The sequence below is a fragment of the Strongylocentrotus purpuratus genome, unplaced genomic scaffold, assembly GCF_000002235.5.
Source record: "Strongylocentrotus purpuratus isolate Spur 01 unplaced genomic scaffold, Spur_5.0 spur5_scaffold_16, whole genome shotgun sequence".
Lineage (NCBI taxonomy): Eukaryota > Metazoa > Echinodermata > Echinoidea > Camarodonta > Strongylocentrotidae > Strongylocentrotus > Strongylocentrotus purpuratus.
Genome location: NW_022145601.1, coordinates 7,482,887 through 7,510,178, shown reverse-complemented (window position 1 = coordinate 7,510,178; position 27,292 = coordinate 7,482,887). Strand labels below are relative to the sequence as shown.

The window sequence follows — 27,292 nt, the reverse complement described above, 5'->3', positions numbered from 1 at the left end:
AGTGGATCCTAAGAGTGAACATAGAATTTGTGTTCACACAATTACCTTTAAGATACTAGCTTATAGTACTTTGTGTTCACATGTAACAGTTTTGAAGTCACAGCTTATAACCGCCATCCATCTTTGTTCACACATGACGTTTGATTTGTACATGAAACGTCAAGACATGTCTTCTGTTGTGTTCATACTAAATATCGTGAAGGTAAAATTATATATTAGGATAAAGCCTGCATTCTTTTTGTTCACTCATGAAAAAGTATATGTGTTAATGTTTTATACTGGCTGCATCTTTTGTGCGCACACATAAAATGTAGAAGGCTTAAATTTAAATATAGGGCACTGTTTAAGTGCAAACTTAAAGGCATTTTAAAAACCGTAATACAACAGGTGAAGTTGTCATCTTCCTGTTCACACTTTTGTTTTTAAATTTACTTGATTTTGCTTGAGCGCTAGTTACTTTGGCAGCTCAGCTATGACCAGGGTAATATGTGTAAAGCGCCATGAGCGTCAGAACCTGACGGATATTGGCGCTTTATAAATAACCATATTATTATTATTATTTATTTCATTCAGTACTAATGCCAAACTAAAAGGATTACAAACATTTAAATTGCTAATATAAAAATCACTGCAAAATGTTCTACCCCAATGCTTTATGTTGTATAAAGCATACCTAAATATATGTTTTTGTCATGAGAGAGTGCTAAAACTGAATACAGCAAAGACCTAACATTCTATTATTTAATAGCCCCCTCATATTCATTACTTTGCTTGATTCACACGGATTTGTTTATAAGATGGATTTTTAATTTTATTTCCTTGTCTTTATAGTTGCTGAAGTGGCCTGGTGAACAGTGTGCAAGCTTTGTGTGCATTTGGAATAGGAGACACATGGACACTGAAAGTGGTAAGTTAAATTCTTGTCTTTAAAAGATATATATTTCCTTTGCCCCATTTTCAAGTTTTGTATTGTCCTCTGATCATATGTAGTCCCTGTAACCAGAAGCCAAATACTTTATGGCACAAAAATAGTAAACGTAGGCCATTTTTGCATCTAGATTTTTTGCAAATTTAAAGCTTATCTGCCGTAGTTTACAGGAGGGATTAGACCGCTCTGCAAGGTCACTGGACAGGTGGTTATCTCATCAACTCAGCTCTCAGTTAACATAAGAAAAAGAGGATCATGGGGGACCAATGGTCACCGATTAGGCATTGTTTGTTATATAGAGGGCGCAAGTAGCTACCAGTAGTGCAGTGGGCCTTTAAGGGAAAAAAATATGTTAGACAAATGTGATTTTTTTTTTCTTCTTCTCAGCGTTAAATTTCCACTAAGATTGACAACTCGCCTGTATTAGCTCCTAATGTATGCCTAAGTAAGATTATTTAAACCGTAGTGTGGTACAACCTGTAGGAAAGATTCCACACACACAACTGGCAAATCTTATGCTTGGAAAAAGAAGAGTTTCTTCATCATAAATAGGCAATTTTCGTATTGTAATCAAATTTAATGCACAAATCTTTGTTAAGTGTCTCGTTATTATTTCATTCACCTGTTACGAATAATTGTACTTCAAAAGTCAGAATGGGAATTGCATGCATAACATTTTGCTAGGTAGGGCAAGCCATATTGTTTGATCTACTTATCAACAATTAATGTATGCAATTCGCATTCTGACCATTGACATGCAATTATTTGTAACAGGTAAATGAAATAATTTGTAACGAGGCACTTAACAAATATTTATGCATTTAATTTCATTGCATTCCGAACCTGGTCCGTCAGTCCTGTTTGGTAGCCAAATGGCTGGCTAGCTATTTCATTTGACCAAGAAGATGCAGTATAATCCATTGAACTAGTTTCTCAACTACAGCAATAACGCAGCCTGCTAATTGCATCTTCAATTAGTGGACGGTTTTGTGGTCGGGCTAATTTTCCTGAATCTGATTTAGCAGGGTATTGTGAAATTTTGAGGAAATGAGGACGTACAAAATAATATAAGGGGGACCGTCTTGCCAAGACTGCCTTGGTCTTTTGTTTTAATCTTTATTCCATGTGTAATTAGTTGCATCTGGTCTGTGTTTTTGAGGAAATGAGGACGTACAAAATAATATAAGGGGGACCGTCTTGCCAAGACTGCCTTGGTCTTTTGTTTTAATCTTTATTCCATGTGTAATTAGTTGCATCTGGTCTGTGTTTTTGACTTATATGTATATGCTCCTATCGGAATTAAATAAATTAATTTGAAAAAGAATTTGGAACACAAAACAAATTATCCCTAATGACTTGGGCTAAGTTACATTAGTGCAGGGGGAAAGTTTCAAAATAAATGCATCTTCTTTATCTTGAACAAACTTGAGTTTGATATATTAGACAGATCATTGTTTTTTTTGGAGAAAAAAGTCTGATTTGAAGTTGCCAGGCTTCGTTAGCCCACCAGAAGCAATCTTTGCACAAGGAGATTGAGCTTGAGAAACAGGATAGTCTGATAGTTCCTTCATTCTTTACTGATGAAATAATCGGCTATTTCAAGAACAAGCCTGGGTGTGCTTGGAATAATAGCTGGAGCAAATTTCCCAAGAGCAGCGTTCCTTCACTGGGAATTAGTTTGAGCTAATTGTGGTTGGGCAAATATTTCCGGATCAGTTTTAGCAGGCTATTTTGATATCTTGCGGGAACGAGGAAGCGCCTATGGACCCTACTGAGTTAGGCAGGGTATGGCAGGGGGAAGTTTCAAATTGTGATTGTGTCGGCTAGTTATTAACAGCCGGGAGCAGAACTGACCCCATATAATCAGAATTACCCGGAGCAACTCGTACCTGTCACATCCATGCCACAGCCAAGTTTTTGTAATCTATCATTTGTAACTTACATAATAAAGCCACTGTACATGGACATGGACATGAAGGCTTCTCTTAAAGTGGAACTGCACTGTTTGTGGCTACTTGCGCCCTCTATACAGCCAACAATGCCTAAGCGGTACCCGTTGATCCCCCATGGTCCTCTTTTTCTTATGTTAATTGAGAGCTGATTTGATGAGAGAACCACCTGCCAGTGACCAAGCAGGGAGGTCTAATCCCTCCTGGCCAAACTAGTGCAGATAGGCTTTAAATTGTCCTATTTAATTTTATATACATTTTATACATTAACATTCTTTATACACTGTCAATGAAATGATTTATTTTAAAAGTTATTTCATAGAATTCCTTTGTGGATATATATATATATATATCGTCTGTTGAGATCATTAGAGCCAACAGGCCATACATAATAACAATAATAATATTCAGTTCTTGTATAGGGCATATCACATTATATAACGTCCCTATGCGCTTTCACGGAGCTTTGGAAATTATTACCCTAGCTTTAGCTCCGGCAGCCGTTATCAGTGCACAATACATTTCAAGGAATAATCCTACCAGGTACCCATTTACCTCACTCGTATACTTTAACACAGAGTAAATACAACAGGTGACGTTTTTTATATATATTTTTTTATAGCTTTACCATATTTTGTGAAAGTAATCGCTGAACATTTGAATAAATGCCTGAAATAGGAGCACAATACTGAAGTATGAGTACCTGTCGTGCATAAGATGTGCCTTACTGCTTAGTCACGATGGCCTGACGTAGCAGACGCGGGAGGTAGGAAATCAGAATATTTTGGGCAGCCCTCGGAGGTGGGGCGGCAGGCGAAGAAAGAGTCGTCAGTCGATTGTTAATCATTGGAAAATAGGTCGTTAGCAGGGTGTGAGTAATTGGAAAGATAAGCAGAGGAAACTATACAGGATGCTTGTTGACCTGGGAAGGAAGTAATATAAAAGAGAGAGGGAGAGAGAGAGAGAGAGAGTGAGAGAGATGAGAGAGATGAAAGAGAGAGAGAGATAGATACAGATAGAGAGATAGAGATAGAGATAGAGATAGAGATATAGATAGAGATAAATATAGAGATAGAGATAGAGATAGAGAGAGAGATATAGATAGAGATAAATATAGAGATAGAGATAGAGATAGAGAGAGAGAGAGAGATAGAGATAGAGAGAGAGAGAAAGAGAGAGTGAGAGAGATGAGAGAGATGAAAGAGAGAGAGAGATAGATACAGATAGAGAGATAGAGATAGAGATAGAGATAGAGATATAGATAGAGATAAATATAGAGATAGAGATAGAGATAGAGAGAGAGATATAGATAGAGATAAATATAGAGATAGAGATAGAGATAGAGAGAGAGAGAGAGATAGAGAGAGTGAGAGAGATGAGAGAGATGAAAGAGAGAGAGAGATAGATACAGATAGAGAGATAGAGATAGAGATAGAGATAGAGATATAGATAGAGATAAATATAGAGATAGAGATAGAGATAGAGAGAGAGATATAGATAGAGATAAATATAGAGATAGAGATAGAGATAGAGAGAGAGAGAGATAGAGATAGAGAGAGAGAAAGAGAGAGCAGGAGAGAGAGAGAAAAAGAGAGATAGAGAGGGGGAGAAAGAAAGAAAGACGGGAGATAGAGAAAGAGAGGGTGAGAAAGTGAGTGTGAGAGAGAGAGAGAGAGGAAGGGGAGAGAGGGGAGAGACAGGAGGGGGCGGGGGGCAGATAAGGGGAGGTGGGGAAGCCATAGAGAGGGGGAGAGAGAAACAAATGGAGAGAAAGAGAAAGAGAGGGGGATAAAGATATAAGGGAAAGACAGATATACAGAAAATTGCAAAAACAGATGGGAAAGAGACAAAGATTTGGAATGCAATAAAAAATAGAAAGAGATAGAGAGAGGCTTTTACTAAGATACTCTACTTTATTTTAGTAATAAGTTACATGAATATTCAGGTATTATGTAGTCATTTTATGTATTTAAAAAAAGCCTTCATTACATGTAGGTGTATTTGTGCAGTCGTCATGGTTACATTTCTTCCAAGCAGACTAATGGAACATTGCTTATGACTGGACTATTCTTATATATTCATTTCATTGACATTGCTTTACTGTTGATGAGGGGCATGTAGGAATTTTGATAGAATCAGACAAATAATTAAATAATGAAAATAATAATAATTATAGTATATAATAACATATAATATTTATCTTCTTCTTGCTACAATCACAACATGCCTTTAAATTGATACTTAGTATTCTTTGCTATGATCCAGACAGTCTGAAAGCATCTCTCTATCTCCCACATTCATGATCTTGCATGGATGCTTGCAAATCGTTTGTCGACACATCGAGGAGGCCCGGTCGGGGTAAAGTTGTTTCTAGATAAGCATCGCAATAATCTCTTCGGTGACCTTCTTATAACGGGACTTGGTATTAAAGCGTCATGCATTTTTACGCATGTATACGCACGCAATGTAATCAGACATAGTTCACACCTCATATTTGTCTAGGATTCGTGTATGTATTACTATATGCGTATGATATGTGCTGTCTGTATTGGGGCTGTTCTATCAGGTTTGAAGGAAGTAGACAAACATGGCACAGCTCTTGAACTTGAACATGACCTGAATTTCCACTTTCTAGATCCAACTTGACGAGAAACAAAATCAATTGAACAAGCAGAATGTATTTGATATTTCTATATCTCTCTTTCCTGCCATCTTTCTACCACTCTCTTTCTCCTCTCCCTCCTACTCTCCTTGTCTTTTTTCTGTCTTCCTTTCTGCCTCTCTCTCTTTCATCTAATGTTCTCCCCCTTTCTCTTCCCTCTACCCTCCAATCTCCCTGTCTCCCCCCTCTTACTTTCACTCTTAGAATATCTTTTCCACATTCTTTATAATACAATTACTCTCTTGCAGTCTTTTGTTTCTCTCCACACTCTCTGTCTGTCTGTCTCTCTCACTTGTTCTCTCTCTCTCTCTCTCTCTTTTGCTTTATCTCTCTACCCCTCTCATCAGCTCTCCATCTCTTGTGTGCATTAACACATGAATGCTCTGTGCAGCTGGACGTGCAAATGTCACATTGTTTTGTCACATACATACCCCGTGCACTGTAATTGTGTAGCTTGGAAACAGGTGTCTTTTTAACCATTTTCTTGTCTGAAGCCGTCTGAAGCCGTCTGAAGCCGAGTAGGATTGAAAACTTGTTTGCTTGCATGCATGCTCGCCAATTCGCAGACATATAAAACATTTTATACATCAGTAAAAGAGAGAGAAAAAAAGGGAGAAAATATGTACAGAAGGAGAGTTGGGTGATTTACATGTATCTCAGGAAAGCTCCAGAATACCTCTGGCAAGCTGAAAAAGAGCACTAATTAATATACACAAATTAAGTACTTGAAATATTACTGCCATGAAAATCTTGTCAGTTCTATAGCCAAAGAGAGCTGTAAACAAATAAATGTACAATATGAAAAATGTTCATACACGGATGGTAGAAAGAATGCAAAAGCTACAGACAAAAAAAGGAAGAAGGAGATTAAAACTGCACAAAAAATGGTCTCGTTCCTACAAGGTCACAGGTTCAAAACCAGGTTAATGTGCTTGCGACCTTTGGAAAGGCATTAATCCTCAATTATCTTAGCGAGCTTGAATGCCTAGTCCTTCAAGTTTACTACTTTCCGAATCAGTTGGGTAACACAAAGCACCAATCAGATGAATTATGAAAAGTAATATACCATTAAATTGAAGTATTTATTTTGAATTGTGTTTTAGCTTTTTTTCTCCCTGTGCACCTGGTATTGAGGGCGACATTAGTTTCGGTCTCATGCTTTCATCATTGTCACTTCCAATGGGACATTAGGTATGTATGCTCTGTCAGCTTATGGGTGCAGCAGATTTATTACATGAAAGCTGTTACATCGTTAACAAGCATGTTTTATGATGAGTCTATAGATGCAGAACCCCAGTAAATGGCCTTTCAGAATCTTGAAGATTTCAACTGCTTATAATCCTGAAATTTGAGGTTCCACACAGGGCCATTGTTGTTGTTGTTGTTTTGGTTTATAGGCGTTTGTCATTCAGAAGTGAATATTTACGCCTCTTTTCCTAGGGTTTTTTTCCCTGATAAAATTAGATTTGAAGAAAAAAAATATATATAAATTTGGATAAATTGGATTTTTAAAAGTTAAACTGTTTATGTTGAAGAATTCAGTGGCTAAATTCAGGTGGAATTCAGTGGAATTCAGTACCTAAATGTACAGTAGTTTTGACTCAAGGAACTGCACTTTTCATTGTAAAGGATTTACATGTAAGTAGGGTCTGTGGTTTGAGACTAGCGATGGACAGGACATTAAAATGTAACTGCTAAATGTCATGTAAAGAGTGATGGCATGGCATACGCACCAAGGTTAATAGTGTAGAGCATTAACTCTCCTCACATGTCTTGTAATTTCCCTTGTGGTACATGGAGTGGGTAGGCTTTATTATTGAATGGGGGTGTGGTGGGGGGGGGGGGGGGGGAGACTGGTCCAGGGGTGGGGGAGGGTCAAGTGGTGGTGATACATGGAGAACAATTAAAGTGATGGCATGAGATACATAACCAAGGTTGATAGTGTAGAGCATTAACTCTCCTCTTCTGTGTCTTGTAATGTCTGGTGTGGTACATGGAGTGGGTAGGCTTTATTATTGAGTGGGGGGGGGGGGGGGGGGGGATGTGTTTGGGGGAACGTACAATAAAGGAAAGTGTTACACTGTATGTTTTTAATGGTAATACATGTTTATACATCATGATTTATGGCAAATTTTGTTCTCTCTTTGTTTCACTTTCACATAATGTGTCTAAAGTTAGATTAATTAACTAGGATGGGGATCAGGATTAAGGGAGGGGGAGGGAGGGGGTAGCTGCGGTAGCGGGTTGGTATAGAGGGGCTAGGTAGCTAGGTAACGTTCTATCTATTTTACATTAGGATGATATTTATTAAATGATAACAATTATTCCAATAGGTTCATATCTTACCCTGAAGAGTTCTAATCACAGAGATGTTAAAAAAGACCCTTTTCCTCTAAATTCTACAAACATTTGTTTTTCTAATATTAAATCATTATTCCAACTGCATTGACAATATTCGAACTGTACAATGTACCTAAAATTGGAGATTAAAACATTTATTTGTCTTATCACCTATGCTGTATATCAACTCTCTATAAGGATAACAGTATAAATGTAACACAATGAATCACACAAATTATACCTTAAAAGATACCATAGCTCAGTGAATTCCCATCTGCATTTATCAATTTATGAACCGAAATAAAGAACATTTTGGTCTATCTTACTTCTTAGCACATCTGTACATGTATATCACCTATGCGTAAGGATAACAGTGTAATCATATCATATTAAACACAATGAATCATATATACTTTAAAGATATCATAGCTCGGTAGATTCCCACCTCGCCACAGTTAATTTATTTATGAAATATAAATAAACAACATATTGTTTGTCTTGTCACCCCTTTGTAATACCTCTGTGTAACGATAACAGTGCAATCACAATGCACTGAATCATTCATTATACCTTTAAAGATACCATAACTCGCCAGATTCCCATCGCGCTGCAATTTATGCAGTTTACCAGCTGCTCGATACCAGACAGTGGCAAATAGATTCTAACACGGTTTGGTGCAAGATGGTCGACCGAGAGAGAAACTGAGAGAGAAACCAAGTAAGAGAGTGAGAACATAAAAGAGAAGAAGAAAGATGCGGGGAAAAAATGTGACCGAAAAACCCTGGCTCAGTATTGTGCAATGAATGGCATTAGCCAGTTGAGTGTACTTTTCCAAAGGTCACTGTAATATCTTTGGGGCATTCGCTATAACGCGAGAATGAAGAAGAAAAAATGCTTCACTTGGAGATGCTTTCAAGTGAAATTTTAGGGGGGGGGGGCGTAAATGCGAGGATGTTTGATGTAGCTGCAGTCAAGATACATGTTAAATGTATTGTAAAGGGTGGAATCCCTTGAAAGAAGAGCATTAAGATTGATGAGGCAGTGTTTTGGAAAGCCTGGAGCAGGAGCAAGGCAAACAGAGTGTTTCACCTGTAAATATATAGATCTCTACCTTCATCCATCTTTTGTGTGGAACTCGGATGCGAAGGCTGGTAGAATATAGCCGAAGGTATGAGGCTTGAAGGAATTGTTTCACTCTATTTTCATTATATCTCCAAATCGTGTTTATGTCAATACACACACACACATGCATTTTTGTAAAATTGTATTTGGATGGGAACTTTGGAGGTAGCATCCGGCATTTTGCAAGCCGTCGTCAATCTAGATGATGTTTCGAAAATGTCTTTCACACGAAGAAGCTGATAATGATGTGAAATAGTTACTTTAGTAGAGTATTAAACTTGTTCTAAGGCCTCAATCACTGATTAAATGGTATACCACTTAAGAAAATCCACTAGTCACACTGAGATAACATAATGGGCTATGCTTTAAATTTCTCTGTCTTGTACGTATAGTCAAACCTGTCTATAAAGACCACCTAAGGAAAACAGAAAAAATGGCCACTATAGACAGGTGATCTTTCTAAACAGGTGTTAAAACCCACAATATCCGTAAATCTATAGGTAATACTGGTGTGAGATCATAAGAATGATTACGAATGACGGACCATTCCTAGTTGTAGGCTGAGCCGTAATTTTCCGCAAATGATACGAATTGGCCTGGATTTGGCCGTAACGAGGTAATGAGTACGACTGACGTTTTGAATTACAGTCGATGTAACGGGACGATATAGAAGATCAATCGCAGATCGTAACCATAAGGGACATATAACATTCTCGTCGCATGAACAACATGAAATCCTTGTTTAACAAGGAATAATGTATCATTTGTCCAATAATTTGTAGCTTCCATTATCTAGCACAAATTACATCAGCAAATCTGAAAGAAAGGCAACTACATAGCATCGACTGTATAGCAAATAATACCAAACTGTGTCATAAGCTTGCCCAAATCATTAACCGAATAATGCTTATATTCGTTGAGTAATCATACACTAATCGTATACCTATTATGCTTAAATTACATACTAATCGTTTTCAAATTATTCTGCTAATTGCAATGCAATCCCGAATTTGTTTATCCTCAGTTGCACCTGAATTCAGGAAGGTAAGAAGAGGTTGCTTGTGCAAACATTGTGATGTACTGAATATAGCTGTATCTAAAGGTTAATGAGCTGTATCTGGCCATATGATGCTGAATTTACAGGCTTTAGTTAACCATTTTGAATAGATTTGGAACAGAAATATTTCTTTTGTATTCTAATATTTGTTTTATCTGAAGATCAATTGTCAAAATCTTATCAGGTGTTGCTGAACTAACAGGTTTCTGGTAACCAGTTTGATGTGGAGCAGAATATTTGCCTTTATATTCCAAAATACTTGAAATGGGATATTAATTTTAATATAAATTTCAAAGCTCATAAATTCTCACTTTAACCTTGTCTTTAAAAGTACATCAGCAATACTTGTGACAAATACTGCTTCAGCTTGCAAAAATAGTAATGTCTGTGCTGATGACAAAAAAATACACTGTATGTATAGGGAATTGTGCTGAAATTTCATAAGTAATGACATCCATTTGTTAAACTAATTGCTCAGAGATTAATGAAAAATTGCCAATTTTAATGGAAAAGTTAATTGGCTTTTGAAATTTATCATGCACATGATTAAAACTTCTGCATTTGGAATTCATTCAGAGTTCTTTGCTATATTCTAGGGATAAGGGGGAGGGGTGGGGTGGGGGTGTCCAAAATAAAGGGATCCTGCTACATGTGTACTTTAAAAGAGTGATTATCAAAGTTTAGGGCTCACTCTGGTTTCGAGCAGGCTCTTTTTCCTCAGACCACTTTCAAGTCCTTCTTTTCATGAAGGGGTTACTTGTTTTTTTTTCTGAAGGTTCATTTTTCAGACAGATCATAGAATGGAAACACAAATTTCCTATACCATGGGGTTTATAATTCCAAAAATTAAAAAAGGGTTCATAGTTCTGAAAATGACATAAGGTTCATAATTCTGATAATTAAATATGTTACATTATTCTGATAGCTCCAAATTCCAATAAAAAGATACAGTGGGAATTTAGAATCCTATTCCATTTGGGCATTACCAAGGCTTTTTAAGTTTCTGAATTATGAACCCTTTTATAATTTTCGCAATCATGAACTTCCAGAGTAATAAACCTTCTGAAACGAACCTATTGAAAAAAAACACATTTTTGGAATCATGGACCTTTTCAAAAATGACAATTAACAATGCCTGAGAGCTCCGTGATTATTTATATCCCAGCATCGCCAGTACCCATTTAGTGCACCTGGGTGGAGAGGGGCACACGTGGGTGAAACACCTTGCTCAAGGATATAATCACCAGCAAGGATTGAACACAGGGCCTCTCATATGAGAGTCAAGAGCCTTTACCATTACAGGTCTCGCTCAAATTACAGTTTCCCTCAAAATGAAATTTGCTCCTGGAGGTTTAGAGTAATTTTGTATTGAGTCACACAACACCAGGTGTGTGATCTCATGCTCGAGACTCCATCTTTGCCTCAGAAAGAGAGTGAGAGGGAGAGGGAGAGGGAGAGGGAGAGGGAGAGGGAGAGGGAGAGGGAGAGGGAGAGGGAGAGGGAGAGGGAGAGGGAGAGGGAGAGGGAGAGGGAGAGGGAGAGGGAGAGGGAGAGGGAGAGGGAGAGGGAGAGGGAGAGGGAGAGGAATAGATAGAGGGAGAGAGAGGGGGAGAGAAAGAGAGAGAGAGAGATAGATAGACGGAGAGACAGAGAAAGAGAGAGGGAGAGAGAGAGAGAAAGAGAGAAAGAGAGAGAGAAAGAGAGGGAGAGCGCACTTGAGGAAAATTGAAACAGGCTTGATTCATGCTGGAAGACGTAGTTTAATATAACTATGCCATGCGGGAGTAATAAGATGATGGATGCAATCTTCGCTCATCCTCATGAAAGACCACACCTTAAACAATCCCAATGTTCGGAGCGAAAGGATCGAAAAGACTGCCCTAGATACCCGATCCATGCCCAGTATAGATTATCAAGCCTCATGTCACGGAGGGAGAGAAAATATGGCTGACATATTAGATTGAGACAAAAGCCGATCTAGCGTAACATGAATGAGCAGTGTGAGGATTCGCCGGAAGCCATCGCAGAGCCCTGGTAATGTGTCGTTGTTTTGGTAACGACACTAAGGTGAGAGTAAGAGAATGATCGCGGCCTGGAGCGGGCCGTTTGATGTTAGCCGACGATGCAAGCGAGACCATCCCTAGGGAGACGAGGCAAGGTGGTGGAAGGGGGGGGGGTACCCATCACATTCATAATATAGATACAAGCAAGGTCTTTGATCACTACCACCTCGGCTTAGTGCAGTTGATGAGGTTCTGTAATTAAGAGTGAAAATTTAATTAATCAAGCATCCTATATTGTTCGATCCTGTCACCTTTCGTTACGGTGGTTATCCCGCCACTCATGTCTCGGGGACTCTCAGGTTTTCTCTGTCTCCCCGACTTCATCTTCTCCCCATTATTGAAGTAATTATGTTACAAGATTAACCCTTTGCCTGCATTCTTGCTCTAGAGATCAGGGGGGTGTTTCACAAAGATCCTAAGTTGAACTTGTCTCTTAGTTGGACTTAAAAATTATGGAGAGCCATTTGTAGCCTTAAAATAAAATATGTTCAAGAGCAAAAATTCAAGTATTTTAGACTCTTCATAAATTCCACATAAAGAACATGAAATTTCCCATGATAATAGATAATACGAATGATTTGAATCAACATTTTATACCTTTTAAAATAACTTTTACAAAATATTTTCAAAGATGCTAAAGGCTTTCCATAATTGTTAAGTCCAACTTAGAGATAACTTCAAGTTAGGATCTTTGTGCAACACCCCCTGAACATTGGACAGATTTAGATGTTATCAGTGTAGAAGGATGTGCTTAAATGTTGGCCTGTGGTGTATATTTTATCAATTCAAAATGCTTCATAAAAAGCAACTTCAATAGATATTGTTTTAATAGGTTCCTCACAAAACTTGATTAATTTCAAATGCCTCATAAAAAAAACTTTAAAACTATTTAAATATTAGTACATTATATTATTGTCTTTGTGATTTTCCTTTTAATAATAATGATAATCTTTTAGTCCACTCCAAATTTTATTAAACCAAAATGAAAATTCTTTTTGCCCAATTGATCGTGAGCCCGGCAGCCACTGAGCAGCACCAGATCGACGTTGCTCTATCCCTTATTGTTGAACGCCAAACAAGGTAGCAGCAACTCCCATCTTTTAACGTCTTTTGGTATCAGCATGAAATATGACATAAAAAGCTACAGTGATTAACCAATCATAAATCATCAATAAGTATAATGATTTATTACTGTCTTTATACTAATCAGTATTAGTAGAAGTATGAAAGTAGTAGCAGCAACAACAGTAGAATTATATTTGTAACATTATTAGGAGGAGGAGAAGCAGTAACACAGTTATGTTATTGGCAGGATAACTGACCCTAACATTTTTTATTTGCTTTTAATTGCCTATGTGATGTTTAATCACTGTTTATGCCAATTTCTTCACTATGTTAATTAACATATTTATGAATTAGTATTACTACTATAAAGTGTTCTCATCATTACTCATACAGTTATACAATTCAATTCAGTTTATTTGGCATCATGAAAAACATGACAAGTCATAAATACATGAATATATATCATATGACATCCCATGTCTACACATCATGTTTAAATATAACTCTCTGAATATTGAACACAATTACATACTCACAAAGAGAGGTCACCTAGTTCCTGCTCAAGATTTAATTTGATTAAGCGATGATGTAACGGCCGTATACTCCTGCGACTATTTGCGTGGCTCTTTGATTTAATTCAGCCCTGCCTGCCTGCCTAGAGTCACTTTGCCCACCTGGGCTTATTCAATTAAGGCTCACCTCGTTGTTTTATATTGTGCGATGGCGGTATAGGCGCGCGGGAACGGGAACCAAGGCCTTGTGTTATGAGTTATTAATGTGTCTGGCGGCTTGCGCATTCCAGACCTGAACTCATTGTGGAGTTATACAGACAGCACAGGAGTCTTTGCATGGGACTGAGTCACTTGTTCTGTCTGCAGGGGCCAGAAGAGAATAGTATTCTAGTGTTTTGGGTCTAATATTCCAAAAGATGAACGATTTCAAAGGATTTGATCATCTTTTTACTGCAGGTAAATATTATATATGATATGATTCTAATGTAATAGTTTTCTTGTGTGAAGCAGAGTTCTTGAGTGTGCTTCTGCTAATGCAATGCAAATGTACGGTTCTGTGCAAATGAAGCTGAATTATTCTCCTTTGTTTGATATCAGTTTTTAAAAGGTTAATATCTTCTTAAAAATATATTTTTGGGGCAAGTACTAGTACAATCATCTGCTAATGAAAAATTAATTAATTTTGTGTGGGATAGAAGTTAATAGATTTACCTAATTTGTCCTCTAATTTTTCGGCATTGTCTACTTTATTGCAAAATTGCATTGTCTTGCTTAGGATAAAAGATTGCTATTTTTACATTTCTATTTCCACCAGATATAATATTGTGTGCCTCAGCATAAGAAATATCCTTACAATGGTGATTTAATCTGTGAGGCCCTTTTATTTCATTATACATGAATTCTATTCTATTACTAAAATTGCAAATAATGCTCTTTTTGGTAGGAGCGAGATTATGATTTTCTTTTTTTAGACAAAAGATTAATGTAGTTATATCATTTGTCCTTGATATGTGACAGATTACAGTCTTTTGTCCAGGATGGAGGAGTGAAAAGTTTACATCATTTCATCTCTCGCCTTAGCGGAAATAACTGTCGTCTGCGAAAGCAAAATGATCACTCATTTGTATGGGCTTGCAGATGCGAAGGTTTGCGCCATTTATCAAACATGTCATTAATATGATACGTCTCAAACAAATGTGTTAACGTTTGTAAAAGTTTCCATGTATAAATATTTCATGATATTTTAAGGAAATGTTTATACCTGTTGATGCATTAGGGTCTCTTCTATCAAACATTAAAAATTGATGACATTTTCTGTCTGAGATATTTTTGAATATATAGACTTTTTCCAACTGTTTTTTTGGAGACTCACTGCACAGGTACAGTTGGAAATATAGTTTCCCAGCCTTTTGTATTTGATGTTAGTATTTTATGACTTGTTTATTAAAGGAGCCATCTACATACATATGAAGAAGCCAATTGCTTTAAAACAATGCTTCCTTAAGTATTTGAAATTCTATGGCGTAGTAATAATAATAATAATAATAGGCATTTCTATAGCGCCATCTATCTAGAAATTCTATTCCATTTATTATTACCCCAGCTGGGTAATTTATTCATCATCAGAACTTTAAGTTACTTTGAATCATCAATTCCATTGATATCGTAAACTTTGTGGAAGGTTGTTGTGGAATATAAATGCTATCTTTTATTCTTCAGAATTTGTTGACTTTATTTGATACGCCTTCTCTCTCATAAAGAGGAGAGGAACAGATTAAAGCAAGGAAATGATTCGTTGCTGAGCTCAGAAAATTCAATTTTCAGCCGTAATTTTATCCGCTAGACTCGTGCAGCTCCTGCCCACCTGTTCTTTGTCTTGAATAAAATTCCATGATGGGGAAATCTTTTGAGAAGGCTTTGGTTCTCGACCATCTCATAGCCTGTTCAGACTCTAGGAAATTTATACCAAACTCGTTTAAAGAAACATATATGGAGGAAGGGGCGTTCAGATCTAGTTAACAATGTTGTATAAAGTAATATCATTTTAAGAATAATCATATGGAGAAAGGGAGTTCAGTCTTAGTTAACATCATTGTATAAAGAAACGTTGTGTAAAGAAACAAGTTTTGAAGAGGTCAGTTGACACAGCAGTTGGCCAATCATTGGTGCTCGTTCACTATAAGCTCCGCCCAGTTATATGATTTGTACGATGCAACGTTCAGACTTATCAAGTTTTCTTCAAAACGTCAAGCGTTCCGTTGTAAGACATTCACACTGACAAAAAGTCATTATTTATCGTATAAATAGATCCAATTCCCAAGTAGCGATACAATGAATTGTGGTTGTCTGAATGTAGGATCTATCCTACGTCCATCTCATTCCAATATCTTTACAGCATCATCTAGTAAGTGATGCGATCCCTGCATCCACTTTGTCCAGCAGATGTCTTGAGCAATCGGTTCAGAAAATGGGTGCTCAGATTTGAGTTGTGTAAGCTTGTTATTAAGTAGTACATATTGTTGTCATGACGATGCAGTGTGATGGTTATTGCTTAGTCTGAAGGCACAGACCCTGTTCAGTAAAACAATCACAGCAAGGCTCCTTTGATGTTGGGACTTGTTATCACATGAAATTATGTATTACTTGTCAAGATGTAGAAATATGATTAATAATAATAATAATATTGGCATTTATATAGCGCTCTTACAGACATACATGTGTATCACAGCGCTTTACAACATATTATTATTACCCCGGTCATCGGATTCAGGCTTACCCGCACACAAGGTATGCACATTCTCCACTCCCTGGGGAGCATTCTAGCCAGTCGCCATTTTACAAGCGCCACTTGCTAATCAAACCACATTAGCTTTCGCATCCTACCGGGTACCCATTTTAACACCTGGGTGGAGAGTGGCAAATGTAGATCAATGTCTTGCCAAAGGACATTAGTGCCGCGGCGGGACTTGAACCGCGGACCTTGTGATCCACAGTCCGGTGACTTATCCACTCGACCACGACACCTCTACAGTAATGTTTAGTCTGCAGATACAAACTGTTATCAGTTTAAGTTGCTGCATAGTTATTTCAAAGTGAGCTGGTAGCCAGAAAGGCATTATGTCTATGTAAAATAAAATGGTTCAGTGCCCTTCTAGATACCAATAGGCAATGAATTTAGAAGGAAAAATATGTATTGATCCATATTATTAGAGGGATTGGGTAACTTTGTCTAATATTCTGAAACAAAATCCTGGATTTCGGTCATGCTGCAATGATAATTATAAACCTTCAGGTCAGTAAGAACCCCATGACTTTTACAAGCCGATCACCTGTCTGATTATCAAGATATTTGTGATTGTTAATCGAAATCAAATTTTGCGTTTTCCTAACACTACAGTCTATTGGGGAAAATGAGTATGGTAAAACCGGTCACTCAAAGATTTTTACTTTTGGAGGCACTTCATGATCATTTTGAAGTGCAATTTTTTCAGGGCTCCATTATTACACCATATCACAGACAATAATAACATGTAGGGCCATGCATCTCAGATTTAACATTGTTAAATGATGCCTTTAAGTCCTGATCATCGACTAAAACTAGATTTGGCACCCATGGCCCTACTAAAAAATATCCCCTGCCTTAGTAGGCTTACTTGTTGCTGGAAAGATCACAATTGAGTCTGCAAGATCAGACTACAGAGAAGTAGGACTGGTATACAGGATTTGCATTCAGAACCTATTTGTAAAATGAATATCTTCATTTGCATCAAAATCTGATTTGGAATGAAGGGTTTGGATATCAGCTATTCATCCATTTGCGGTTGGTTATAAATGACCTGCATTAGATGTGCACGCATTCCTACCCTATAAACTATATTTCGTATGAATTTTTGATATATTACTTCAGAGGAAGGAGGATTATTGTAACCCCTTGAAATACAATTTTCACGGTGCATCCACAGTGTATGTTTGTAAGGTCTAAATGAGGGACATTTGAATGAAGGAAATAGAAATAGTCCTCTTTGAACAAAATTCTTTTTTTTTTGTAGACATGACAGCTGTTCTTTCTATAAAAAAAATTCTAAGATGACTTCCCTCACTGCTGAATGGCTCTAGACTTGATATTTTTGAAGTCTTTATATGGCACACAAATAAATTGTTTTGTGCCAAATTGCACTTGTGGCAAACAAGCTATCATGCAGATACCTGAAGAAAGTGTCAATTCTCTTTTGTTGCTGCAGAAAAACACTTCAGTAATAATTGATATGCTGAAAAAAGATGAAGAGGTATTTTAGTTAAGAGCCTCATCAAAGTACAGGAAATTAGTAGGTTGAAGTTTCCATATATCGACTATTTACGCCGGAAGGGCATTTACTCTTTGTTAAATTATATGATTTAATGCCATTCTACATGTAGCCCTCAACAGATTATATTTCCTCTTTATTAGTTCTAGATGGGAGTTATAATAACAAAATTAAATTAAAATGGTTCATTACTGGCAAATACAGTATGGATGGACATTTTTGTTGATGATTTGTGCAAATTAACTGTTTTATTGTGCCTCTACCAACAAATCCAAATGCTTAGTTATTATGAAATCCATCTGTCATATTTCCTATTAATAGGAGGACGACCTGGCCTTAAGCCATTAACTGAATGCATGACCAGCAATATAGGAAGTTATTAATTTAATTGCTTTCTTTAGCTGTCCATAAAATTAGACAAAACGTCCATCCATAGTCAGGTAGTCATCTCAAGGTTACTCCAGAATTGTCACAGAATTAACCTGAATTAATTGTGTAAAGTGTTCCTATTTATTGTCATAGGCGGGCTATTTGAGTGCAGATAGATAGTAGAGTAGATGTTTTATTAGCGTAGTTAGAAAAGCGTTTCAAAGCCATATCTGACAGATCTATCGATTGCTGTAATGGAATTTAACGGGGAGTGATACTTGTGTCGCTGCTCAACTGCATACCGGTAAGTGGATGGAAGGGTTGCTATCTGATTTCAGAAGGGGTTTTCCCTTCTTTGACCCTTTTCCTTACAAATAACTTTTGTTTTAAAAGTTAGTACACTTGAAAAGATGTAGGTTGGAAGGGAAGGATGTAAAATAGCAGACTTCATGACTTTCCAGCCTTCTGCTTCCTCCAAATCCCTTGCCCTCGATCTGGTTAGAAAATAAAATAATTATAGCTATGGGGTCTATACTAGAGACCAAACGCGAGTTTGCTACATTATCATGTTACTGATATTACACATTGCCCCCCAATGACAGAAATATATTTCCCATTCAAATGTGCTATTTACAGATTTTCTTGGAGGGGGGGGGGGGGGGGTAGAGGAAAAGGGCCCATTTTTTTTCTTTTTCTAATTCATCTATTTATTGAAAATGACATTGAGTGTTTTTCCTTTCAAGTAAGATACTATAACAGCAAAAATGATTATGACTCAACATAAAGGTAAACTGCAATAAACTACAAGGGGCCCTACGGCTTGACGTCCTATCCTAGGGACTAGAATTCGAAGATTCATGCCTTTCTAAAAGACAATTGTTTCTTGACGTGGTTCTGGACTCGGAATCTGCTTGTTCCAAGACCTTTGCTATAACAACAGGGTCCAGTCTGTCCATTGACAATCTTTCTGGGCTTCATGGGCTTCATTTCATTCATCAATGATATGGAGTTAGGCTTAGGGTTGCAAGGGTTAGGGTTAGGAAAAATGTTGGTCCTTAGTCCAAAAAATTACCATGGAGCAACTGTGGCAGGGGTAAGTGATGTAGGACGAGTACATTAGCATAATCTGTGTGTGAAATAGAATTCGGCTCTATGCTTCCATACACACATTGTGACGTAGAAACTGTAATGTGCTTTTTAATCAATGAAATTAATTGACTTGCTTTTAATGCCTGACACGCACTGTATGAGTTGCATGACCAAAGTTTGCACATCATTGCATGCATTACAAAATAAAACAATAGTTTACATATATTTCACTAGCTTCCTTGATGATAAGGGTAACGCTTCCATGCCCAAGTGTTTTTCCTGATTGGGCTTCTGATCTTGTACATGTATAGCTCTTTGGAATAGCTCTTGCCCAAACAGCGATATTAGTTACTAAATTTAGAAATAAAAATTCATACAGGAGCAAGTGCGTTAATTGTAGTTAAAATTCTTTGTAGACAGAGATATTCCTTTCAAAGATGTAGTCCCACTTTGGTTCCCTTTTTGGGGTAAAATTTCTCTTTATTTTGTAAAATGTCTTTATCTCATTTTTATCTAGTGAGGGTAAATCTTTGTTTGTATATTATATTTTTAATCCAGCCAAAGGAGGTCATGATCAGTTTGTGTTTATAGAGAGTTTGTTTAAAGCCAGAAAGGCATTAAAGGAGATTTACAAAGTTTTGGTTTATAGGGTCATGAATTTGGTTCAAATGAACATATTGGAATCATATGCAAATTTATGATATTCAATGATTGTTGTCGCGGTTGAAATCGAGTCTAAAGCCTAAAAAACAATGTTTCTTGACTACAATCAAAAACTTGCTACTCCTGTTTGGAAATTATATGTCAAAACTGCATATTCTGAGATTTTCTTGGTCGCAGCTATCATTGAATGGCCTTAGGCGCTATTTGAAATATTTGAAATTTACCAGGAGTACCGGTAAATTTGTTATTATTCAATTTCTCGAAAGCAGAAGTGTTCTACGGGCTAAATTTTCTAGTGCTTATAAAACGTCCACAGAGGCATCCAAATATATAAAAATTGTAAAGAATTACGATCCATCCAATGTTCAAAATTTCCCAAAACTATGCATTACCTGTCTGTGTTAAGTATTTGAGTTAACGTCCTTCTGGCTCCAAACATAATGACTCTTCATGTTACTCTACCAAGCCTGTAAAGGCAGTCAGAAAGTATTGCAAATGTATGACTATACAGTGAAAAATAAAGCTAATCTTGAGCTCTAGTATTGAAATTGTATGTCCAGAGAACATATAGCTATAATTCATTCTGGATTGTTTATCCTGTAGTAGATTGATTGTTTGAACCAATGAAATAGAAACAAACTCACAAAAACTTGCTGGAAATAATCTTCAATAAATAACCACAACTCTCATTTGCACATAGTGACCTGTGTTAAGCACATGGTGTCGGGCCTACTTACCTTGATTTCCTTAACTTTCTATGCTCATTACTCAGCCCCTACACATTTTCTACCAAAAATCGTTTGGCACTTGTCATTTATTTGTAATCTTGAACATTCAGTGTAAGTTGTGTTGGATTTTGTTAGAATCTATTTTCTATCAGTACCAGAACTCAAGCTTATCCTTAATAACTCTGCCCCCATATCACAACAGAAAACAGAACATAACAAACAAAAACACAAACAAAGTTAATAGCAAGTCAGGATGATCTCTAAAATAGCGATGTCAACTCTGCCTCCATATCACAACAGAATACAGAACATAACAAACAAACAAAAACACAAACAAACTTAATAGCAAGTCAGGATGATCTCTAAAATAGCGATGTCAAGCTGGGGATGATCAATTACTGTCGGCAACACTTCCTATGTATTTATAATGATGTTATCTCCCATAGCCGGCTAATTACGGAGCTAAGGGATGGCCTTGTCTTTAATAATGAAACATGCGTAGGCATGGCTCAATGGGCAAAGGCAAAGTGCGTTCACCTTTTCGTCTTACTCAAAACGGCCTTGAACCTCAATCATGTGATATTGATGCCTAAGGTCACCTGATCATCCACCACCGAATAGATGGGTGAAATTGGAAATCAAAACATTGCTGGACATGGTATTCAATATTGGATTAGTTTGTACATTTAGAAGAGTATGTTTGCTTATATGTATGCATTGGATTGTATTTACCGGTAGACTTTTGTCAATAATTCATTTTGTTGACACGTTTTGATGTATGATTTGCATTGGATTATACGTAATCAGAATTTTGTGTCATAAGATTATTTTTGTTGCTTTGTTGCATTTTTGATGCTTTGTTGCATTTTTGATGGTAGAAAACTCTATCAATAAGTAATATCTTGATAAATGTTTACCAGTATTTGAGTCTTCATTTCTACTTTTTTAGGAATATGTCATAAATGGTCGATTCATAAGAAACAAATATGCTAGAAAGAAATATGCCTTAGTATAGGAAATGTTAACATAAATATCAGAAAAAGAGAGTTATCAAAAAGTAATATTTACGATGCTACTCAAGTACTTTGTCTCAATTTCATATCAGTATTATGAAACACTTGTTGCAAAGGTTGTAGAATTTAGCCTGTTGTTTTGGATGGACAAATGTTTGTCCAATTGTAGTAATAATGGAAAATACAGTCTTCTTGCTTTTTCCATCTCACATTCCTCTTTTTCCCCCTCTCGTGACCCAAATTCTCGATATCCCAATGCCATTCAAAATCAACCTGTAAAGAATAATAATCTGGCGTTTTGCAAGGGCCGAGCCGAGCAGAGGCGAAGTCTGAAAATTCAATTTCGGGCCAAATTTGGATGTCCCAAAAGTGCAGTGACTTCCAATTATGGCGCTGTCCTGTTGTCTTTTTGAAGTAGCCGAGGAGCACGGAGAAAACGAGGGAAAAAAGGGAGTTTGAGGTATGTTATTGGAGGGGAAATGGATGTATCAAGTCGCTGAGAGAACTCCAGGGGTAGTAGCGAGAGGACAAGTCGTGCGATGTTATTGCTGAAAACAAAAATGCTTTTAGATAGGAAGGAAATTTGATCTTGTGGGGAAGATAATGAGTTCTGTAGAGTGAATTCTATCTTTTTCTCGTCGATTTCAAGTGGTGTAAAGACGTACTAATGGCAATTTTTACAAGCAAAAGGCTGTAAATCTTTGGTTGTTTTACAGCGCCGAGGGGCCTTTTGCCGCTAACATGCCATTAATGTGATATTTGAAAAGATATATATATATCGAAAGTAATGTATGGTTCAGTAACCTGCTTTCAATTTATTTCTTGTAACACATACGGTTTAATATTTGTGTCTTTCATGTAAAATGACGTCTCTTTAGTGGTCCCCTTCATTTCATAATCATTTGAGAAATTGATATTGTGTGTGACATTGAGAAAAGTATTACAAAAATATTGATGCTTGTTTTTTTTTCACGGTTAAAAGCTTCCGTCCCATTTCTTTTCTGTTTTTGTGCAATATGATATCAAGAACCAGTATCATACCAAAAAAGGGATTCTGGGGGATTTTGTTTTAATAAGACAATGTCAACAAAGGGTACCTTTCTTCAATATGTGGGCTTTTTAACATCCTGTCCGCTATTGACAATCATGACATGACATGCCATAGACCTAGTTCATACCTGAATTTACATCATTCATTTTTATCGCACTCGGTTATGTCTTTTTAACATGTACCCAAAGTATTGACTCCCAATTAATTACATGGGTGCACGGTTGTTGTTTTTTCCAGATGACCTAGAAATACAAATTGCATGCAAGATATGAGAACACAGTACACGCAAATATTAACTGCAAATAAAATTTGACATTATCCAAAATTGAGAAAAATTGAGAAAAAGGTAGCATTTGAAGTGCAATGAATCCAAATTTCTGGAAAAGGAATACAGGTGTATTTAAAGGGGAAGTCCACCCTGATGATATGAAGTTGGTTTCAATTGAAGCAGAAAATGTGAGGAACAGGTCATTGAATAGTTTGAGCAAAACTCAATTGAAAATAATAAAGTTGTGTAGTTTTTGAAGATGTGATTGATCAAACACAAATTGGCAACTCTGTGACGCATCTTGCGACGTTCCCTTCCATTTGCTCTGTAATAAGAAAATGCAGGTGGTTATATTTTTCCTTGAGAAAATTTTCAACCATACATGCACCCTAAATACAATTATTGCAAATATTTATGAAACAAATCTATTCCATCATCATCAACAAAGAGATTTAAATCTTATGAAATTTCTGTACAGAGCAAAGTGTTGAGGACCTTTCTTAAAATTCTTTGAAAATTCCCAATTTTCTTATTTTTAATTGGGTTTTGCTCAAACTTCACTGATCTACATTCCTCTCATTTTTCTGCTTTTATTAGAACCAGATTAATATTAAGGTGGACTTCTCTCTGTGCGTGACTCGGTAATAAACTGCAAGTCCATGCAGTGTCATGCAACCTTTCATCCTTCCCCCTCTCTCTCTCGCTCCTTTCATCTCTCCTCCCCTCAAGCAATCCCCCCTCATATTTAATCATGACAAATGGACTTCCAACATTTGCGTCTTCACCAAAAGACACGAGGACGTCACGATCGGGGTATCGCTCAGCGAAAATCCACGACCAAATCCACTTTAAATCTCCCCAGTCCATTTTTCCAGCTGCAACGCGACAGGATCAGTTTCATCGCTGTCTGCAGAAATTGTTTTGTTTCTTTCGTTGAATAAATCTTGATTCTCCGCTGTAATACCTTTTTCCGTGTCTCACGGCGGTAAAAGCATGTAGGCATTTGCTGATTGTCTTTAAAATGGAGGACGAAAAAGAAAGAAAATCAATTTAGTGAACAGCCGGACTTGAAAGGTAATGCATAAACCGACAGTAACTACTTTTGAAAAAATCAACCTAACGTAATCCGAATATGGACTTACAAAAGGCTATTGAAAATCGCCCTTAAAGATAAAGTTGAGTTCTGGTCATGCGATTGCATTGTGAAAGAAACGGTGTGGAATTGATCAGAAAAGGTTGATCATGTAGCATATAAGTATCGGTGTGTACTGCAAGGTTCTGGAGTCATCAAAATGATAAGAAAATTGCCCCAGTCTAACTGTACACAAAAGATGTATATGGGACTACACAACATGTGGCATAAAAATCTGGCTGTTACTTGTCATATTCAGAATATGAAGGCATTTGAAGAGCCATGCTTTTCAGGGGACTTTTGTACTCTGATGTTCTTCCACACTTGCATAAGAACAATGATAACGCTCCCAAATTATTTTTCACCTCTTCCCAGAACTCGACCTTCTCTTTAAGGTGATATTGAGAAAAAAGTTGCGATGGTTTTGCATGTATCTTTACATGTTATATCATCACTTATTAGCTTCTATCGCAGCCTTTACATTGGGTAGCCTATTACAGTCAGTTTCTGGGAACATTTAGTTGCAATAAATTGTCTGTAATTAGGTTCATGTCACGTACTGTCTGTAAGGAGCGTGTAAAGGAAAAGACTGTCTGAATTAATTGCCTTTGGGTAATTACGATCATGTTATATAATATCATTAAAAACATAGATATACACATTTTTGGAAAGGTCTTGAAATGACATTGTAATTTATGTGTGTGTATATTTAAATTCCATGCACCATTTCATGTGTCTTCCATGCAATCTTCACGAAATGACTTCCCGTCGTAAAAAGTAGATGACTCCCTACGTCTTCATCTTCGAGCATCAATAATTTAGCGTCTCGTACACCTTGCATTAACTCGGCCAATTTCATAGATGCAATTCCAAAATGGCCGCCTCGTTAAACTCGTGTTTTAGTTATGGAATCGTCTGGGCTGCTCATTTGTAAAACGAATTCTGGTAAGAGATCTAGGGTTCTTTTAATGAATATTTAAATGCAGACGGTGGGAAAATCGCTTGAGCACGGTGGATAATATGGCAAAAGTACTTGTGAAATCCCAAAGGGGTCCAGTTACATCACCAGATCTTTTTCAAACATTCCAGTGGACTTGTAGATGCTGTATTTGTTCTCTCTCCGTGTTTGTAGCTAGTTAATTTGATATCGCTTTTGAAAAGTTTTCTACATAAATATGCAAAGTAGACTGATTTTTTTAAATGTTGTTTGATAGAGCTTCAATTACTGGATACAGTTCTTTTAACAACACTTTTGAAATGTTTTCTACATAAAAATGCAAAGTGGACTGATTTTTTAAATGTTGTTTGATAGGGCTTCAATTACTGGATACAGTTCTTTTAACGATATTTGCGAAGACTTTAAATAGTTTCTGTGGTACTTTTGATTCGTCTTGCACTGGGGACTCCCTATGTGAGAAAGAACAACGCAGGTGAAGAGAACCAAGATTTTGTAAAGCCTTGAAGCTCCTGTTTTCTTACAGCATGTTTTTTTGAAGACATATCTTTAAATGAAGAGTACCAAGGTATACTTTTTTTTTTCTTTTTTTCTTCAATTCTTTTATTGAAAGTAATGATATGGATACATTTTTATGATTGATTCATAATGAATATTTCATGACCTTGTGTGTTTCAACATCTAAATTTAACCGTGCCTTTCTTATTTTGACTTGACAGATTTGGTCTGACTGTTTCCATCTGGTTGCAGCGTAGTGCATGCTGCAGTGAAGAAAAGGATCCGGCATTAGGCAAATGTGACAACTTGTGTATTTTTCAACAGGAATCCCCTTCAGGTATGTCGTTTGCTCATCAGTGCCATTCTCTATCCTTTGAAGCTGGAATTTCTGTAAGGCACTATTTAGGTCATATATATGATAAAGCATGTACCTGGGCCGGATGTGCAGCTAATGACAAGGTACGGGCTTAACGACCATTTCTATTTCTGTCTTATGCCCCAGAATGTTTGTCATATTTTTCATGCCTGGGAAATTTTGCATTTTTGTAAGTAGGGATATAGAAGTGGTAGAATTTGTTTGAATTTGTGGTGGGGTATGACGTCATGACAACATACTCAAGGTTGCTCAGGAAATATAAAACCAACACTCTCCGTCTCACTAGGGTGGTTTACTTGGATCGAGTGCTTTTTCATATATCCTCAGGTTATGTGGGTTGGTGGTTATGTGGGTTGGTGGTGGGGGAAGGGGGCAGGGTGGGAGGCCTTGGGGGAGGGGAATCAGGGGATGACATCATAAGAACTTACAGGTGGTTCCACAGGAAATTAAAAAAATATCCAACACTGTGCCTTTCTAGGGTGGTTTATTTAAATCTAATTTTGTTATAGTTATCCTAGGTTAATATTAGGGGAGGGGTGAGGGGCGGTAGGGGAGGGGAAGGGGATGACATCATAAGAACTTACCCATGGTTGCACAAGAAATTAAATAAAAACCAACACTGCGCCTTACTAGGGTGGCATCATAGAGTGATGCAGGGTAGGTGGGGGGGGGGGGGGTGGTAGAGGGGGATGACGTCATGATCCAGGGTATTCCCCGGGGTGTTAGGAAGAGCCATCATCGCTCTTCCTCTCCTTCTCAGCTCAGCACCTCCTAATTAGCATCCCTGCACCTCTCGCTAATCGCATCATGGCCTTCCCACCCTCTGGCAAGGTGTAGTCTGCAAGCATAGGCTCTAGTTTGGTACAGGAGGCCTCTCTTCATCAGCTCGAGATTGCCAAATAGCCCGCTATTTCTGATTTGGGAAATAATCCCGAAGTTAAAAATCACGTCTTCATCAGCTCGAGACTTGACCTCAAAACTTGAAACTCTAGCTCGAGAAATTAGCTCAAGATTATCTCTACCAAATATCCCGCTAATTGCAACTTCGGGCTGATGAAGATGCAAATTAACTGGATAATTTGCGATTGGGATAGTTCAAATAGCGGGATATTTGACAATAGACCTGGAGCTGATGAAGACGGGCCTAA

At 37.2% G+C, this 27,292-nt stretch overlaps 1 long non-coding RNA gene across 1 annotated transcript in view; it reads left to right on the top strand.

The window, feature by feature from the left end:
- LOC105445874 overlaps window positions 1-26,130 on the top strand; it is a 49,738-nt gene extending 23,608 nt beyond the window's left edge. Inside the window, exons 2-3 of the long non-coding RNA XR_004064326.1 lie at window positions 832-907; window positions 25,990-26,130. This is a non-coding gene — a long non-coding RNA (uncharacterized LOC105445874). The remainder of the gene's footprint in view (window positions 1-831; window positions 908-25,989) is intronic.
- The last annotated feature ends 1,162 nt before the right edge of the window (window positions 26,131-27,292 follow it).